Source organism: Solea senegalensis, linkage group LG8 (assembly GCF_019176455.1).
Source record: "Solea senegalensis isolate Sse05_10M linkage group LG8, IFAPA_SoseM_1, whole genome shotgun sequence".
Taxonomy (NCBI): domain Eukaryota; kingdom Metazoa; phylum Chordata; class Actinopteri; order Pleuronectiformes; family Soleidae; genus Solea; species Solea senegalensis.
In genome coordinates, this window is record NC_058028.1 from 19676304 (window position 1) to 19682955 (window position 6652).

Consider the following 6652-nt stretch of genomic DNA (forward strand, 5'->3'; position numbering starts at 1 on the left):
GAATATCATTTAGACAGCTGGGGGGGGAAAAATGAGGCATTTTGAAATGGTACACTTCTGTACACTTTTGTAGGATCATTATTCAAACCTCGGTATTATAAGCAGACAGGGAGAGGGAGAGAATTGACCTCTTGATAACGTGGGTGGGCATTACCACATGGAGAGGTGGTTGACAGGTACAAAAGGCTTCCGCTTCCTCCCCCCGAAACAGTCGATTGGATATTGAAAAGGCAACAACACATTATGTAAAAGCCGGCGTTGCAAGCCAAAAAAAAAGCCCCATCAGAGTGTAATATTCCACACAATTATGCAGAGCAGTTAGCAGCAGAGTCTATTTCACAGAGAAAGACAGAGGCTGGACAAACTCACGTGTTTCCCCCCCCACAAGCTCACGATATTGCCACACACAGACTTTTATTTACCTGTATATAACAAAAACAGTAAGATCCTGCGCAGCATGACAGATCACATCACCACTCCTCTCCGACCATTCGTCTGGATTTACAGTCAACATGACTTGATAAGTGAGGTGCTACCATGTGTCGGCAAACACTTTTTTTATTGAACAAATACTCTCCGTGTGCCGCAATGGAACACGAAACATAAGGGACTGTCAGTGTTGCGTCTATACTGGTGTCACCACACCGGTGATGTGTAAATGTTAAATAGATTTATATATAGAAGCTGCAATGAACAGTGGTATCATATAAAAGCAGATATGCTATGAAGAAGAATGGAAATCAAGCCTAATACTCATCCCTCTCTCTTTCCAGAGAGAGGAACATGGGTGGCGTCTGTCCTGCAGTAAGTCAAATTATAATGTACTCCAGTTGCTCTAATGCTCAGATTTTATTGACGTTGTGGGGGAGGAGGGTCTGAGCACTGGAGGTCTGGGATGTAGTCAAAGATTTCAGACTGTTAAAGCTTAGATCCTCTTCCAGTCTGGTGAAACTGCATCCATCTCTGCAGTGCATATACAGAGGGAGTCTGGAGTTAGAGTTTGGAAATACAGGTCTTTGTTTTACAGTGTGACAACTTAATTAAAAACTTCACTTTATACAGATGTCCTGATAAAACTTAATACTACGTTTAGGTTTTCTTCACCTCACTCATTTATCCTCTCAATTCTATCAGGGTGTTTGAGTTAAAATATACTTCCAGGTTCCTTGAATCGTTTGTGCCAAAGTTAGAGTCAAATATCACTGAACAAGTGACATGTTCAGACAGACACTTTGTGTTTTTTAAATCCTTTTGTCAATCCTGCCCAGCACCCAGTGTTTAATATGCCTTTTCATACTTTGTGTATATGATACACAAGAAACATACACAGAAACTAAACTAGAGTAAACTTGATTAAAACAAACTCACTTCTTTACAGAAGGAGAAACTAAACTAGAGTAAACTTGATGAAAACAAAAATCAATTCTTTGCAGAAGGAGAAACTAAACTAGACTAAACTTGATGAAAACAAAAATCAACTCTTTACAGAAGGAGAAACTAAACTAGAGTAAACTTGATGAAAACAAAAATCACTTCTGTACAGGAGGGAAAAACAAGACTTGACTCTCTCCAAAAGATAAACAACACACTGACAAAGAAACTGGGGACACTTTATAGGGAAGAGGGAATCAAGGGCAGGTGCGAGTGATTACTAAAGGATCACCAGGTGAAATGCATGAGGGAATTAGGGGAGATGTGTCAAAACAACTGAGGAAACTATGCGACAGGAAGACATGACATTTACCAAAATAAAAGGGGAAGTGAAAATCAAACCCACACCAAAAGTGACACGAACTTCATGTGACTTTAAACCTAAACTAACAAAAGAACTGAACTAAACATGACGAAAAATGAACTGCTAGCAGTTTAATAACTTCGATGTCTAACAGTTTAACAATTTAAATGTCATTTGTGCAAAGTCTGTTTTACTGCCAACCAGCGCGTAGCACTTTGACACCTCAGTTGCCAAAAGAGTTTCTATCCTCGATTATGGGTCAGATATGGGTAATTAATGTTACCATGAAAAAGCCTCAGTACCCCTCTAAGAAATATCTTGACCAGAGGAACTTTAAAAGCAGAGTTGGCGCCCCACTGGGCAAAGGACCCATGTATAGGGGATGCATGTTTTCCCCCTTTCACACTTTCCTGTCCAATAAAGAATAAAAAAAATAGCTTTATGCAGAGGAGATATGTTAAAATGGAGACTTATGAAAGCAGAGAGGACATGCTCTTTCTTTAACTTTAAACTTTTCTTAACAGGAGAGCAAAACACAAAGCTACAGTCAAGGTTAACTATTGATCTCTCGCGGGTATTTAAATAATGTTTTTACAGACACTGTTGTTGCCCAGCGTCTCCTCATCATGTGATAGTTCTCTGCTGCTACTGCTGCAGACTCACAACAAGTGAATATTACGCTGCGTTCCTGGAATATAATGGAGGATGGGACTGTAATGTATGTGCCTGAACACAATGTAACGAAGGGTATAAGTGCAACTCAGTTTTTGTCCATGTTCCAGAAACTTTGGCAACCGCACTGTCCATTGTTTTGGATTTGGAATGTACCAACCGTTTTAAACACTGAAGGTCGCTGTTGAACATATTTTACATAATCCTCTTTAAGTTTAAAAATAGATCGAGGATTTGCAAATGTGGTAGGGCCATGCTTTCTATTTGCCAATTAAATACCATAAATGTTTTTCTTCATTTTTAACTTGATCTGTAAAAAAAGGGCATTTTTAAACCAAACTTTTGAGCATTTATTTGTGTGTGTGTGCCATTTAAACAGACACATTTCTATTTCTACCTTAATGAGGGCACACAGAAACCCTGAAAATCTTAAGTACACTTTAATGGCACATGACTCTGCCACTACAGTGTGATGTTGCCTGCTGCAGCATTCGGGCCATGCAGTACATGATCCCTGCAGTAACGCAAACATATTAAAAAAAATAAATAGTGGTTTCAGTGTTGTAGCGGAGCACACTGTCGCCTGACAGACAGACAGACAGACAGACAGACAGAGTGGTGCCAGGGCAAAACTCCACCCCCTTTGGCATGACAGAAGGACAGGATTGTCAAGTCACACTCAATGTGTAAAGACAGATAACTGTCTTACAGTGTGTGGCTCAGATATACAAACAACCAAGAGATCTGCTCCTGGAGCCAGAACAAATCACTACATCCAAACACTAACTAAGTTGTGATTTTTATTCATTGCTGCGTCTGAGGGGAATTGCATGAAACTGACTTTTTCATATAACAGTATTAAAGCAGCTTTGAGAGGGAAGTGTACAAATCCTCAAGTTGTCTCACTGCATTGACTGCCTGACTTCATTGGGTTTGTGGAAAACATTATTAGTCCAACAAGGTTTGTGGCCTTGTAATTTAATTAAGAAATAATTAAAAGAAAACCTGAATGCAATATTCATAAAACCTGATAGTAAAATATTAATTGTTGACCAAATTTTACATTTCAGATTCCAATTTTTGCTGTAATCATCGTGGTGTTTGATGCTTTCTTTTAATGAGTGCAGCAAAAACAAATACTGAGCTCAAATAAAAGGGCCCTTTGGCTGCCTGTGTGGAAACAATGATGGCGTGTTAGCCTTTAAATCAGCTGAGCTGGCTGACCTTTTTGGTTGTGCAACAGATACATGGAACCACTTAGCATAAAGTGTTCTGAATTAGTCTGTTTCTATTTTTTTCACGTCGCTATTTTTAACAGCTAACCATTTGAAAGAAAACTGAAGCATCACAATGTTTGGGGGTTTTTTTTGTGTGTGCGTCCAGAGCCTCACTTTAGAGAGAAATGCATTAAAATCATACTCATCACATGTAGGCAGTATCCACATCCGTGTCAGGAAAAGGGGTTTTATGAGGGAAAGAGTAGAACAAGCAAAACTCCCACTGGAGAAAAGCTGCTTGTCTTTTTTTTTTTCCTGTTTCTCCCTCACTCTTCGTATTTCCTACTCATTCTCTGGGTTCCCATGGTAGTGTTGTGTTTGCATGAGCACCTGACTCACGGCAGCTCTCCAGGTTGTGGGGGAGTTATCAGTGAGCCAAGCCAGATGCCCTCTCTCTAGGTAGCCGGCTACACTCTGCACCTCTTCCCACTCAAACTGTCCACTGGGCTCCTTCCACAGACACAGCATAGCACCATAGAGTCACATTGTGTGTGTGTTTTTCCTTCTTTCTTTTTTTACTATGTTGAGAATAAAGGGGGCCTCAGGTGTCTTCACTAGATCACTGTGTACCTGACATCATCTGGTCATTGATTTAAGGGAGAGAGCTATCACCACTCACAGCTCTGCTGCTTTTTTTTTTTTTGGCATTTTGCACCTTAAAAGAAAGTGTTCCAGCCCCCATCAGGGTGTTCAATACCTTATATTTTATTTTATTTTACAATCATCCCCATTTCATTTTTTTCTTTTTGTATGCGAGATGCAATATATAAAAAAGAATAAAATATGGGTTTGATTATACTGTGCTATAATTATAGTGTGCATCATGTGCAAAATCCTCTCATCATCTGTCAGAGCACCATCACTTCCAAGGAGAAAACAAAATAAGACATGGCACCAACAGACTGAAAGCACTGTGCGGAGAGCAGATGGTGTAATGAGATATACTGTAATGACAATCACACTGTCAGAGCTTTGGCCCATATGAGAGTGCACTAACACAGAGTGTAAGAGACATACAGGCTGAAGATGAGCAGCACGGTGTGTTAGAGTGTGTGTGTGTTGCAGAGGGCGTGGTTCACCTGGGAGTGGGCGTGTGCACGGTGCGGAAGTGTGTGTGCGTAAAGGTGGGCACTCACCGGTGACGCAGAGAGAGAGAGAGAGAGTCAGGGTTGGGAGTAGCCGTAATTTTTGTTGACCGCTACCGCTACTCATTCATTCATTTATCACCCTTTTTTCCTGTTTAATCCGCCAGTCTCATTTTTGTGTTTATCCATCCTTGCTGCGCTGTTTTGTTACAATAAATGCACCTAAGCATATTTGGATCTCAGCTATCTTTATCATCATCTACTATAGCGCGTTACAAATCTACGTACCTGAGGACCCAAACCTCATAGACTCTCAGCGGCTAAAAGGTTTGTGTTTGGAAGCCGCAACACAGAGGCACAGCAATCATCACAGATACAGACCATGTATTTGTCTATGGAATTGCAGGTTTTTTTCTTTTTTGTAAAAATCTAAATTGGTGCATTCTGGGTTACAGATGAGTGTGAGTCTGCCATGGCTATGCATTTCAAATGCATGTTATTGTTTAGGGCAGCATATGGGCTCATATGACCACCGTCACATGCATAAACAGGCTTGTAAGCCTCAGTCGTTGGAGCGCAGAGTGATCAGTGCCTGGGTTAGGAGTGCAAAACCTACTATACATGCACTCAAGGTACCATAAAATGCCTTGGTTAAGTGCACTGGTCAGTACATAACATGTTCACTATTCAGTTATGTTAATTCAAAGATATGCTGGTTCTCCTGGAAAGTCTGAACTGGTTTTTCAGTTGTCATACAAACACAGCACAGGATTTAAGTCCATGTTGTGTGAGGGAAGTGTGCACAGGCCACCTAGCATGACATAACAACACTTTCTGTTCATTTGTTGGGGAAACACATGAATATCAACAGTACCGCTAATTTCATTTTTTGTTTTTTTTAAATGAAATGAATGTGAATGACTTATGCTTAAGTGCTTTTGTTTATGTCTGAATGTAAGAATAAGAACATTATCCCCTTGACACATGAAGAATGGCCCTCACAAATGAAATGATGAGCTTTTAAATGGCCTGAAAAGAATGGTTGTGTTTGGTGTTTGAGGCAAAACTCCGTATGCACCAACAATTGACATTTCAAGAGTACTGAACGCGAGGGAAAGCGGTTCTGTCTCTGTGGTGCTACAAATATCATAGTCCCTCGTATCAGCACTGTGCAGGCAAGATACACAAACTCAGACCAAATGAACATAGAGCTGAGCAAATGCACCCGAGCAGAAGAGCACATGGCATGAAAACCCCACCCTTCACGTGTTCTGCTTTAGCAATATAGCCATCAATAACGGAGCACATTTGACAAAAGTCATCTTTCTTCCAGTCTGACCTTGAGTACAAGGTCTGCATCACTATTCAGAAGATCCCTCAATGCACTCAAGTGGACCTCACTAGAGATTGTACTCGAATGCACTCAAAGCAGAATATCATTTATGCGGCACAATGAGGAAAAAATGCTATTATTGTCAATAGTGTGTAGTAATTGCTGATGTATTGCGTAGTATTACACTGTTTACTGAGAGACTGTATGGCTGTTCGCTTCACGTGTACTGTGACTCTGATCATGGATGATGAGCCAGGTCACAGCTGACGAGTAAGCCCAGTTCATACTGTAAACGCCATGGGCACAACTCCATTCATATTAACCCTGAGAAAGAGCTGTGTGTGGATAAACAAGAAACCATCATTAACAAATGAAGTGGCAAATGCGTGCTCATCATTGTTAGTCTTCCAGATGTTCCAGATGCTGTGTGTGAGTGTGTGTTCCCATTTGCACACGTACTTGTGCTGGTTTTGCTGTTCTCATTACCCCAGGCACTTCAAGATGGGCTGCTGCATGACTGCACCATGTGCAGTGCAGTATAGTACCAACT